This window comes from Phyllostomus discolor, chromosome 7 (genome assembly GCF_004126475.2).
Source record: "Phyllostomus discolor isolate MPI-MPIP mPhyDis1 chromosome 7, mPhyDis1.pri.v3, whole genome shotgun sequence".
In the NCBI taxonomy this organism is placed as follows: Eukaryota; Metazoa; Chordata; class Mammalia; order Chiroptera; family Phyllostomidae; genus Phyllostomus; species Phyllostomus discolor.
In genome coordinates this window covers 73777646-73790690 of record NC_040909.2, presented here as the reverse complement: position 1 = coordinate 73790690, position 13045 = coordinate 73777646, and the positions used below count along the sequence as shown (strand labels likewise).

The window sequence follows — 13045 nt, the reverse complement described above, 5'->3', positions numbered from 1 at the left end:
TTCCTTCTATTTGGTCTTTTTTTAAATTTTTTTATTTTTTAATATATTTTATTGATTATGCTATTACAGTTGTCCCATTTTCCCCCTTCACTCCCCTCCACCCTGTATACCCTCTCCCACCCACGTCCCCCATTTTAGTTCATGTCCATGTGTCATGCTTATAAGTTCTTCAGCTTCTACATTCTCATACTGTTCTTACCCTCCCCCTATCTATTTTCAACCTACAACCTATGCTACTTATTCTCTGTACCTTTTCTCCCTCTCTCCTCCTCCCACTGTCCTGTTGCTAACCCTCCATGTGATCTCCATTTCTGTGGTTCTGTTCCTGTTCTAGTTGTTTGCTTAGTTTCTTTTGGTTTTGCTTTAGGTGTGGTTGTTAATAATTGTGAGTTTGCTGTCTTTTTACTATACATGTTTTTTTTTAATCTTCTTTTCTTAGATAAGTCCCTTTAACATTTCATAAAATAAGGGCTTGGTGATGGTGAACTCCTTTAACTTGACCTTATTTGAGAAGCACTTTATCTGCCCTTCTATTCTAAATGAAAGCTTTGCTGGATAGAGCAATCTTGGATGTAGGTCCTTGCCTTTCATGACTTGGAATACTTCTTTCCAGCCCCTTCTTGCCTGTAAGGTCTCTTTTGAGAAATCAGCTGACAGTCTGATGGGAACTCCTTTGTAGGTGACTGTCCCCTTATCTCTTGCTGCTTCTAGGATTCTCTCCTTCATTTTTACCTTGGCTAATGTAATTATGATGTGCCTTGGTGTGTTTTTTCTTGGGTCCAACTTCTTTGGGACTCTCTGAGCTTCCTGGATTTCCTGGAAGTCTATTTCCTTTGCCAGATGGGAAAGTTCACCTTTATTATTTGTTCAAATACATTTTCAATCAGTTGCTCTACCTCTTCCCCTTCTGGTACCCCTATAATTCAGATGTTGGAACGTTTAATGATGTCCTGGAGGTTCCTAAGCTTCTCCTCTTTTTTTGAATTCTTATTTCTCCATTCTTTCCTGTTTGGTTGTTTCTTCCTTCTGGTCCACTCTATTGTTTTGAGTCCCAGTTTCTTTCCCATCACTATTGGTTCTCTGTGCATTTTCCTTAATTTCTTTTATGGTAACCTGCATTTTTTCATCTAATTTGTGACCAAAATCAACCAATTCTGTGAGTATCCTGATCACCAGTGCTTTGAACTATACATCTGATAGGTTGGCTATCTCTTGGTCACTCAAAGGATGAGTCCTGGGGCACTGATTTGTTCTTCTGTTTGAGCCTTTATTTATTTGTTTGTTTGTTTGTTTGTTTGGTCTGGTTGCTCCTGTTATGGTGAGGGGCGGAGCCTTAGGTGTTCACCAGAGATGGGCACCCCAGTCATTAGATTGTGACGTTGTATGTGAGGGCGGGGTCGAGAGGGAACAATGGTGGTAGCTCCGTTCCCGTGGGACCTCAGTCCCTTCCCTGGTATCCTTTGCCGTGTGCTCTGCCCTGCTCCATAATCGCTGCCTCACTGGGTCTGCCAGCTGCCGCCTGCGTACTCAGGGTCCACCCGCTGCGATCTTATGTGCCCCAGGTGCCTTACTCGCTCCGGTTACCTTATGCGCCCAATTCTCCCTGTTCTCCACGCCGCAACCCGCTCCCGGCTGCCCGTCTCTGCCCCTCCTACCGGTCTGGATAAACGGATCTATTTCAACTTCTTGGCTGTCCAACTTCCATTCAGATAAATTTTCTGTCAGTTCTGGGTGTTATTCTGCCTCTAAATTGTTGTTGTTCCAATCTTGGCTGTGTGTGGAGGTACGGTGTGTCCACCTATGCCTCCATCTTGCTGGAAGTCGCCTGATCTTCTTTTTCTGTATCTCACTCTTTATATGTGTTTCTAATGATTCTGAAAATGGTATTTTATATGAAATTTTGTATTTAAGGAAACTGTTACAGAAGTCTACCTATTTGTACTGAAATTTAGCATATTGAAGGGAGATTTGCCTAGCTTGGGAGATGTTTGTGTATTCTTATTTTCGGATAGAATTATTTGAAACTTAGAGAAGTGAAAGCTCAAGGATCCAATATTGATAGTGCAGGAATTGTGTGGACTGAGGAGATTCAGGATTAGAAACAGATTGAGTGACTGACACCTGGTGTTTTTTTTTTTTTCTTTTGGAGTCACTGCTTTCCTTTCTGTAGATTGTCTGCCATATATTATCTAGTTACAATGGGAACACAAGTTAGATCTTCTTTCTCATATTTCTGATTTGCCCTCTATTGTACTTTGAAATAAGTCCCAGTTATATATTTTTAAAGATTGCTTTTGGTATATATTGTAAACTCCCTTTCTTATGCCCACTAGTATTTCACTATTTACTTATTTTTAGTGCAAATATCCATGTTGGCTGACTTTTCTTTTCTACTATTAATCTGTACTGTACTAACATGGGAATCATGGACATGATTGTTGCATGTCCTTAAAACCAGACTGGTCACATTTGTGAGCAGACTTTTCAGAATACATAAGTAATTTGTAAAATAACGTTCTCATTTTCACCTAGGGTTCCATTTGATTGGCACTCAGTAAGATAAACACACACCAAGGCCGTTATTTAGCTGTCTTAACTTTATTGTACTACTAGATTGATATTATATCTAATTAAATGGATGCTATATTATCCATGTTAATTTTTCACCTAGAAAAAGTTTTGAAGATTGTTAGCCATGTCTTGTTCATTGTTTAGTTTGCTCTTTGCTTTTTTCCTCCATTTTAAAAATTACTTAATACTAGGGTTTAAGGATGTACTCTACCTTTATTGAGCTGGTTTTCCTATAAAATTTATTATCAATATAAAAAATGGATGATGGCATTAAAATTAAGAAGAAAATAGGAAAACAAAGGTTGGCTTATTATTTCTACAATTTTTTTGTTCCAGGTGTCTGAGAGCTGTATTTTTTTAGTCTGAGCTTTTATTTATCATTTCCAGTACCAATCACAGAGGTTGGTATGTGGTAAATACTCACCAGATGTTGACTTAATCAATGAGTTAATGAAGTGGAAGGAAAAAGAAAATGTTTGTAGGGCATTTCTTAGGTATTTCACCCGTCTGTAGCACACACTCTAATAGGTCATTGCATGTGTAATGTTATTTAAAATAACAATCCAGCCCTGGCTGGTATGGATCAGTGGATTGAGTGCCAGCCTGGTAATCAGACAGTCACCAGTTCGATTCCCAGTTAGGACACATGTCTGGGTTGTGGGCCAGTTCCCCAGTAGGGGGCACGCGAGGGGCAACCGATCTATGTATTATTCATGTTTCTCTCACTTTCTTTTCCCTTCCCTTCCCCTCTCTCTAAAAATAAATAAATAAAAATTTATTTATTTATTGTTTAAATGAAATAAAATAACAGTCCAGCAACTTTCTTATTATCACATCCATCATAAAGAATAAAATTTGTATGAAGAGAGATTAAGTAAATTATAACAAAGAGAATTTCGATTCCCAAGAAGAAACTCTGAAAAGAAAAGGATTACTTATGGGAATGTTCCACAATTTGATAGCTAAGATTGGTGGTTCTAAACCTTTTTTTTTTCATGTGTAAGATGACATTTAATATAATTTGTGACAGTCTCAGGGCTATGTGCATTTCTGGTACTAGTTAATTCATTCCTCACTTTATTACCCAAGAAAGCTAAGAACATAGGGAACAAGTGTGATGTGAATCTGCTCTAGTTTCTTAAAGAAGGGGAGATGTAAAGCTTGAAAGTATATTATTAATGACCATATCTTGCATTTCTTCATTGCTGTTAACCATATCCCATAGTATGTGGTGAAGGATAGCTGGCTTAAATGAAAGTTTAAATTTGAAAGCAGTACTATGACATTTGAGAAACAATTTTTGTGTCATATAGTTATTCTTATTTTAAGGTCCCAGGTATTAAAAGCAATGAGAAGAAAACTAGGTAAGTTCAGAGAGGAAATTGAGTGGATTTGAAGGCTCATATTTCAGAAAAGTAGTAAATATTTCAGAAAGTAGTAAAGAGGTAGGGAGAGAGAAGTGTGTTTAAGTAGTATTCCAAGCTGAAATATAGGACTCTAGGGTAGGGAAGATAGGAGGTGAAATTATAAAGGTGGCTTGGGGCAAGATTGTGAAGGGACCTGAGGATATGGATTTAAGTTTTAGGAGATAGGCCTGAGTGGAACATACGAGGCTTTCGCCAGCATATGTATATGGGTCTCAAACTCAGATATCTCTACAGATTGGGCAGATAACTTGAATATGTAAAGCAGGCAGGTACAGGTAGCTTGGAGTGGTATGGGCTGTGATATAATGGAGAGAATATGTTCATGGAAAGGTAGCAACAGTTCTAACCAGTTTTTGCATTATAGGAATTCCAGTATAGTGTTATCTAAATTTCTGATTCTCCATGAGTGGATAGGAATTTAGATTCATATGTGTGGTGTTCCAAGTTGTAAAGTGTGTACCTGTGCTATACACTTATTAGATTGACTAAAAAAACTACAAAAACTTGACAGCACTGAATGCTACTGAGGATAAAGAGTAATTGTAGTACTCATACATTGCTTTTGGAAATGCAAAATGGACAAGAACTTTGGAAAACACTGGCAGTTTCTTACAAAGGTACGGATATACTAATAAATGGTGTTAGCACCACAGCTACATATATCCTCCTTCTTTCTCTTGCTTTTTTAAAACAAGTGATTAGACATCCATTCATGAATAAAAATGCCTCCTAACCCAAAGGACGTGGGAGGTTTCCAGCATACCTGTGTATCTGAAAATAAACAAGGAACACTTCAGTGAAGGCTGCAGATTCAAGAGAGTAGCAAGCAGGCCCTACCCTCACTCACCCTGTCAGGGAAAAGTAGCTGCTCAGTGCTGACCTGGACCATTGCAGCATGGCATCAGAGTGGTCTAGAGACGGGTTTGGATTCCAAGGAGAAGTAGGGACTCTGCCAGAGCTTCTCCTCCCCCAGTAACACTGCATGGGGCAAGCTGTCTGGCAGCGCAGCAGGCAACCTCTCCCATGGAGAAGGTAAAAAGCAGTGAGTACCTGGCTATCCCAGTTGTGCATGTTGTGTCTGGAGAAACCGATTGCTCAGTATTAGCACCCTGATTTCTGAGGTGGGATCTCCATGACTAGGGGAAGGGAAAGGGAAGAACGCAGGAAGGAATTTTAAAGCACATTAAAGAAACATGGTTCTTGCTGTCTGCCTCAGGGCTTCAGCAGGAATTCTGTACACAAGCTTCTGTGAGTACTTCACATGAGGATATCCTTACCAAGTCTCAGACACCCCCTTCCCCAAGTGGTAAATGTGCCCCACTGCCTGCCCCTACTCTGTGCAGGCCCTACTGCCTGCCCCGACTCTGTTTGAGCACTCTCAAGTGTGGCAGTGAGAACAGGTATTAGAAAAACAGGCAGGGGTCTGTGGGAAGGGAAGAAACTACAACCTTGAACTACATCACTACCTTCTGGAAAATAAAAGAGTTTTCCTGCAGCATGTGTGGTGAGTCATAGCAGGAGCAAACACAACAGTTAAGATTTCTGCCACAAGATGGAGCAAAGAGTGTAACATGATCCATGTTAATGTTTGATAACCCATGATCCATGATAAAGCTAGAAGATAAACCCCAGAGAAGCAACACCTAAGAACTGTACCCCATCAGAGATAACCAGTAAAGATACTTGAAATGTTAAAGCAGCTACACAAAATACAAGAAACTTAAAAAAGGAAATATGCCATTACCAAAAGTTATCAATGATTCTTCAACTGAGCCCAAAGACAGTACTATGATCTAGCTGATAAAGAATTCAAAATAGCTGTATTGAAGAAATTCATGAGCTACAAGAAAACAGAGAAAGGCAGTTTAATGAGATTAAGAAAAAGATAAGAGAACAAAATGAACTCTTTACATGATAGAAACCATAAAAAAGAACAGAGTGGAAATTCTGGAGGTTTAAGAATTCAGTGAATGAGATGAAAAATATAATAGTACCTGTAGTAGAGTATAGCACATGGAATGTTGAATAAGTGCATTAGAGTATGAAATTTTCATAGTAACATGGAATAGAACAAACACAAAAGAAGGAAAGTGAGTGAAGAAAGCTTGTGTGACTATAGGACTCATTCAAAAGGGAAACCATATAAATAATCAGGGTTCCAGAAAGAGAAGAAAAGGAAAAGGGTCAAGAAATTAAATAAATAATAGTTGAAAACTTCCCTAGCCTAGGAAAAGACTTAGACATTCAAGTTCAAGAAGCTAAAAATTGACCCTACTATCTCAGTACCAAAAGATGTTCTCCAAGACATATAATGAAACTATCAAAAATAAAATATTAAGAAGGAATACTAAAGGTGGGGGAGGGGTGTTGTGGGGGGAGAATGTAACTTGCAAAGGAATCCCTATTAGGCTATCAGCTGATACCTCAGCAGAAACCTTACACTTCAGGAGAGAGTGGAATGATATATTTATTCAAAGTGCTGAAAGGTAAAAATCGACAGCCAACAATACTCTATCAGCAAATTTACCCTTTAGATAATGAGGAGAAAAGACTCCCAAAGTAAGCTGAGACCTGTCTTGCCAGAAATGCTGAGAGTTCTTTAAGCAGAATCAAAAAGTCGCTCATAACAACATGAAAAGATACTGAAGTATGCAACCCACTGATCAAGGTGAAAAATATAGCCAGATTTAGAAAACTTTAGTTCTCTAATAGGGTAGTTGACCACTTAACTATAGTGGAGGTTAAAGGAAAAGTGTATTAAAAATAACTATGGCTACTGTAATCTGTTAACAGATACAGCATTAGAAGAGGTCAGTTGTGACATCAAAAATATAAAAGGGGAGTAATAAAGGGGAGGGGTCTCTATTGGTGAGATAAGTTGCTATTAGCATAAAATGACCATCTTCTCTATGACGTTTTTGCAAGCCTCATGATAACCAGAAAGCAAAAATCTAGAGTAGATTCATGAAAAATAATAAAAAGGGGAAGACAGAACATACTGACATGGAAAATCACCAATTTACAAAGGCATGCAGAAATGGGGTGAGGATGGAGAGAATGGAAATACAAAACAACTAGAAAGGGACTCATGCTAAGTCCATTGTAGGACCTGGCAGAGCTGATCATGGAGCAGCCATGGCTGTTGTCAGGACCTTGGACCCTGCCCTGAGCAGAGGGTGAAGCTAAGGAAGAGAGTCGTCCAGGTGTATAGCCATGGATTTGAAATGGCTTGCCAAAAGCAGAAAGTCTGTGAAGAGCTCTGTGGTATGCAAGTGGAATCTCACCAAAGCTCAGCAGAAACTTGATACCTTATAAAGTGCTGCATACCTTTGAGTCCATGGATTAAGAATGTGCCAAAGCAAAAACATCACTATCAGAACTGAGGCATAAATATAGAAAAAAGAGTGGTGGCACAAAGAAGAGACTAGTACAGAGAGAGAGAGGGAGAGAATGTGGAATGTAGATGCCATTAGCAAAGATGGTTTTAATAAGAGTTTTATTAATCAAGATAAAAGAAAAGAGCCTTGGTGGTGGCTCAGTTGGTTGGAGTGTTGTTCCATGCACCAAAAGGTTGCGGGTTCAATCCCTAGGCAAATCCAAATGCCTAGATTGTGGGCTCGATCCCTGGTCAGGGCATGTACAGGGAGGCATCCAATCAATGTCTCTCTCTCTCTTCCCCTCCCCCTTTCTCTCACTCCCTTTCTCTCTCTCTAAAATCAATAGAACATGTTTTAGAGTGAGGAATTAAAAGATAAACAGAAGATGGATATAAATCGGGATCATTTATACAGAAAGATGATAAAAAAATCAGACATTTTGGCATGTTGAGTCAATGGGGTGATAAAAATTGTCTGATTATACCTTGTATGTGAAGAAACTAAGTATCTTGTGTTTTCATCTGAAGTTAAACAGAAAGGGGCTCTGATGGAACAAATAGCACATGAAAGTGTTGTGATGCATTTTATTATGAAAATGACTAAAAACTGTAAGGTGGATCTGAGAGGGTGTTTTCATCCATTTTTCCAGAAAGCCAAAGAAGGTTATTTTGAAGCATTCAAAAATGAACCTTTCAAGTCAAGTGTCAGATCTTATTTTCAATCACCAAGTTTTCAATTTATGACAGTTCAAAATCACGTTCCCCATTCTGGTGTTGGGTCTATAGGTTTATTAGAATCCTTACCACAGAATCCAAGTTATCTTCAGTATTTTGTCAATATAGCTCTCTGCAGTTTAAACTCAATAGTACATAAAGAAGCTGATGAACCAAAAGGATGAACATTGCTGAGGCTATACTATTTGGTTACAAGAAAGGAACACTAAGATTAAGACTATGATTGGCTATTTTCTTGACATTTTTATGAATGCTGCACTTTATTTTTGTTTGGTTTTTGATGGGATGGTAGAAACACTAAAACATTTTGTAAAAATTTTTAAATAGGTTTTTTGTTTGTTTTCTGGAGAGAGGAACGGTACCATATCTTGTAAGAAGTCAAACCAGACTTTTTTTGCTACTAAATTTGCCTTTAACCTTATTGCTCTCAATATTAGAATCAAAGTATGAAAAATCTATACAAATGCAATGTTTACAAGAACTAGTTGATTTTAGGAGGCATCTGCTATAGTCTATTTTTATGTGGATGAGTACATGCCCTACTCCACAAAAATGAGTAAAGATAAAAATGTACTTTAAAAAACCCAGAAGGCAAACAGTAAGATGGCAATCATTCTAATTGTAAGTAGATTGAGTTTATTAGTTAAATGAAACAGAATGGCTGGATGGACAAAACAATTTCTTAATTATATTTGCTGCCTTTAAGAGATGCAGTTCAGCTCTAGACACATGCAGGCTCAAAGTGAAGAGATGGAAGACATTCCATGCAAGTGGAAATCAAGAGAAACTGCAATAGACATACGTGTATCAGAAAAAACAGGGCAATTACATGACAAAAATATAGATAATCTAAAGATATTGCTAAATTTCTAGAAAAACAGCCGTTTCAAGACTGAATCAGGAAGAAATAGAAAATCGAACAGACCAGCCATAAGCAAAGAGATCAAATCAATAATCACACTAACCAAACCCCATGACCAGATGGCTTCACTAGTGAATTAATTAATTAATGTTTGGTAGAATTGAGGCCAAATCTTCTTAAACTCTTCCTAAAAATTGAAGAGTAGGGAATACTTCCAAACTCATGAGACGAGCATTACTCTGATACCAAGCTGGATATGGACATTATAAAAAAAGGAAATTGTAAATAATCGTCTCTGATAATCATAGATGCAAAAATTCTCTACAAAATATTAAACTAAATTCAAGAACACATTAAAAAGGATTATAGACTATGAGCAGTGGGATTTATTCCTGGAATGGAAGGATGGTTCCACATACACAAATCAGTAAATGTCATAGATCACATTAATAGAATGAAGGTAGGCCTGGGTGGCATGGCTCAGTGGCTTGAGTGGCAGCCTGAGAACTGAAAGGTGGCCTTGTATGCTGGTTTGCTTCCTGGTCAGGGCAACTGATTGATGTTTCATATATCAATGTTTCTCTTCCTCTCTTTCTCCCTCCCTTCCCCTCTCTCTAAATAAATAAAATCTTTAAAAAAAGTAGAATGAAAGGTAAAAATCACATGGTCATTTCAATAGATGAAAAAAAGCATTTTATGAAATATAGCATTCTTTTATGATGAAAACCCTCAACAGATTGGGTATAGAAAAAACATACCTGAATATAATAAAGGCTATATATGACAAACCCATGGTTAAATATTGTATCAATGGTAAAAAATGGAAAGCTCTTCTTCTAAGATTAGGAAGAAGACAAAATGTCCACTGTTACCAATGTTATTTGATGTGATATTGGAAGTCCTAGATAGAGCAATTAGCCAAGATAAAGAAATAAAAGTATCCAAGTCAAAAAGGAAGAAGTAAAATTCTCACTATTTGCAGATGGTAGGATTTTGTATGTAGAAAATCCCAGAGACTCAACCAAAAAAACTATTGGAATTAATCAACAAAATCAGTAACATATGGGATATAAAAGGAACATACAGAAATCAGTTGCATTTATACACACTAATAATGAAACATCTTCAAAAGAAATAAAAAAGGTCATGTCATTTAAAATAGCATCAAAACCAATATAATATCTAGGAATAAATTTAGCCAAGGAAATGAAAGATTTGTACAACAACAGTGACAAGACTTTGTTGAAAGAAATCGAAGAAGACACAAACAAATGGAAGGACAAATGGAAGAATTGATATTGTGAAATTGTACTGCTCAAAGCCATCTATGAATGCACCACAACCCTATCAAAATTCCAATGGTGGTATTCACAGAAATAGAAAAAAAAATCCTAAAATTTGGATGGAACCTCAAAAAACCTCAAATAGTCAAAGCAGTCCTGATATGGAAGAACAAAGAAGCATCACACTTCATGCTTTCAAAGTATTGAAACACCATAATATTAGCATTTAGATAGACACATAGCAATGGAACAGAAGAGAGAGCCCAAAATTAAATCTCCACATATACAATCAACTAATATTCAACAATGGAGCCAAAAACACCTTTTTGGGAAAGGATAGTATCTTCCACAAATGTTGTTGGGAAAACTAGATAACCACATGCAAAAAATAAAAAACTGAAAAGGAACTGGATCCATATCTTGTACCACTTAACAAAAATTAATTCAGAATGGATCAAAGACCTGATAACTATAAAACTTCTTGAACAAAAAGGTAAGAAGGTTTTCAACATTGGGTTTGGCAGTGATTCTTTTAGATAAGACACCAAAGGCACAAATCACATACAAGTGCTATTGTTACAGTGGCAAGTATGTGACAGTATATAACTGTATTAAATCAACTTGTATGTTTTAAATTTGTATAATATTATGTTAAATATTTCAATAAAATAAATGAACACTGTACACACAAATGTTAAAAATATACTTACCACAAACCCAACAATCTCAATTATTGGTACTTAGCCAGGTGAACTGAAAACTTAGGTTCTCACAAAAACTTGAGTGTGAAATTTTATAGCAGCCTTGCTGGTAGCCTCCCCAAACTGAAATTAACCCAGATGTCCTGCAGCAGGTGAATGGATGTACCCACACAATGGAATACTTCCGGTACATAATAAAAGGAAACTGATGATCATGCAACAAAGTGGATAAATCTTAAAATCCCTCGCTAAGTGAAAGAAGCCAGAACCACATATATTATAATTCTATCATAGTGGAATCACAGTGGCTGATGATGGTTAGGCTAAGGGATTGACTACAAATGGGCAATAGGAGTTTTGGGGATAAGGGAACTATCCTTCAATACTGTGGCAGTGGATATACAACTCTGCATTTGTCACAACTAGCAGAAATGTACTCTATGCACATTTAAGTCAATCAATTAAGTACATTGGGTTAACTTTACTGAAGGGTTTGAGGAAAAAGAAGTTGACGTAAGTAAATTTGGAAAAGCGTTTGGCTGCATGCCGTAAGGCTAAAGAGAAAAACTGCTTCAGCAAATGGTGAGGATGAACTAATGTCATACCAAGGATGGTATTTTTCAAGACCTGGATTTTGGAGTGGGACAAGAGGAGAATGTCAGAAACTAAAGAAAAAGAGTAGTGTTCTTCCTGAAAGAATTATGTAGACTCCTGGCCAAATTCCCTTTCACTTGCCTTCTCATTTGCATCTTACCTTGTAGATGAATTAACATAACCTTTATATGAATGATATAACTTTACTACCTTGTACGTGTTCTGACTGCATTGCATGAGAGAACTGAGCCATTGTTTATATTTTTTCTCTAGGGCTTTCTACAGAAGTGAATCACTACATTATTTCTAGCTTTACTTGTATCTCCTTAAAATACCAGCTCAGTGCACTTTGGAATTTTCCAGGTACATTGTTAGAGAAAGAGGCACAGGAGAGGAGGACACCAGAATGTGGGTTCATTGTGCTTGGGGAAGGGTTCTAGTGATTGTTCAGAGAAATATTGAAAGGGAGCCCAAATGGAGAATTACTACTCCATTTGGAGTAAGGGTAAATGAAATTACCTGAATAAATATGTACCAAACACTAGAACTCACTTACCATATTTAAGTATCTTTTATCATTATATTTAAAAATTGATTTAAAATGTAAGCTGCGATTCTTTTTCACGTAGATTTCAACACCTTTTTTTGTGTTTGTGCCAGGAACACAGTGTTCTGTTAAGTCATTCAGTGACGAAGATTGCTGGCTTGCTGCCAACCAGGGTTAAGTTCATTCAGATAAGTTTCAGTGTAGATTCTGAACTAAGTGAGGGATACTCTTCTTGTGTGTGGCTTGTTAGGGGGCCTGGAGAATTAGTTTTTTTAAAAAACACAATTATTAATACTTTTAAGATTTCATATGCAAACAATACTTTAATACTTATACAACCTTCTTGTCTGCTTATTGATTTTCCATTCCTGAATTGGTGAAATACCACAGCTCTCCTAACCATACCAGACAAGTACCAAATATGCGCTGCATGGGCTCTGCTGTCTTATTTAACATACTACTCTGTACCGCTAAAGGAAACATATATTCAGTGCTTTTCTCAGTCAGGTATGGAATTAAAAACTGGGAAAGGTGGCTTAGAAGGAAGAAAAATACAGTGTTTGATAAGGATATTTTTACCTTCATCTCTCCATTTTTAAATATATTTATTTTTTCATTCATTGAAATGAATGGTTCTTTCTTAGTCCCTTTCTTCTTTTTTACTATGTTTTCCAGTCACAGAAGTGCATGCATTGACCCTATTGTATTAAAAATGCAGTAAGTATACAGAAAGTTAAGGATCAGAGCAGTTTTGCCCTAATATTATACACATTTAAATAATTTTTCCTAAAAATATTTAATTTGTGTATGTGTGAGTGAACAAATGTATCTTACCTTATAACCAGGTGACTAGACCTCTAAGAAATAACTTTTTTCCCCTAGATGGTACACTGATTAACCAAGGTGATTAAGTTTGTGCAGCTAATGATGGTTTTAAAGAAGGCTTGAT

At 37.0% G+C, this 13045-nt stretch overlaps 1 protein-coding gene and 1 pseudogene across 3 annotated transcripts in view; both read left to right on the top strand.

Moving 5' to 3' along the window:
- Positions 1 to 13045, top strand: part of SPIDR (scaffold protein involved in DNA repair) — a 389382-nt gene that overhangs the window by 45852 nt on the left and 330485 nt on the right. The gene's annotated exons all lie outside the window — the stretch shown is intronic.
- LOC114501790 lies at positions 7123 to 8380 on the top strand (annotated as a pseudogene).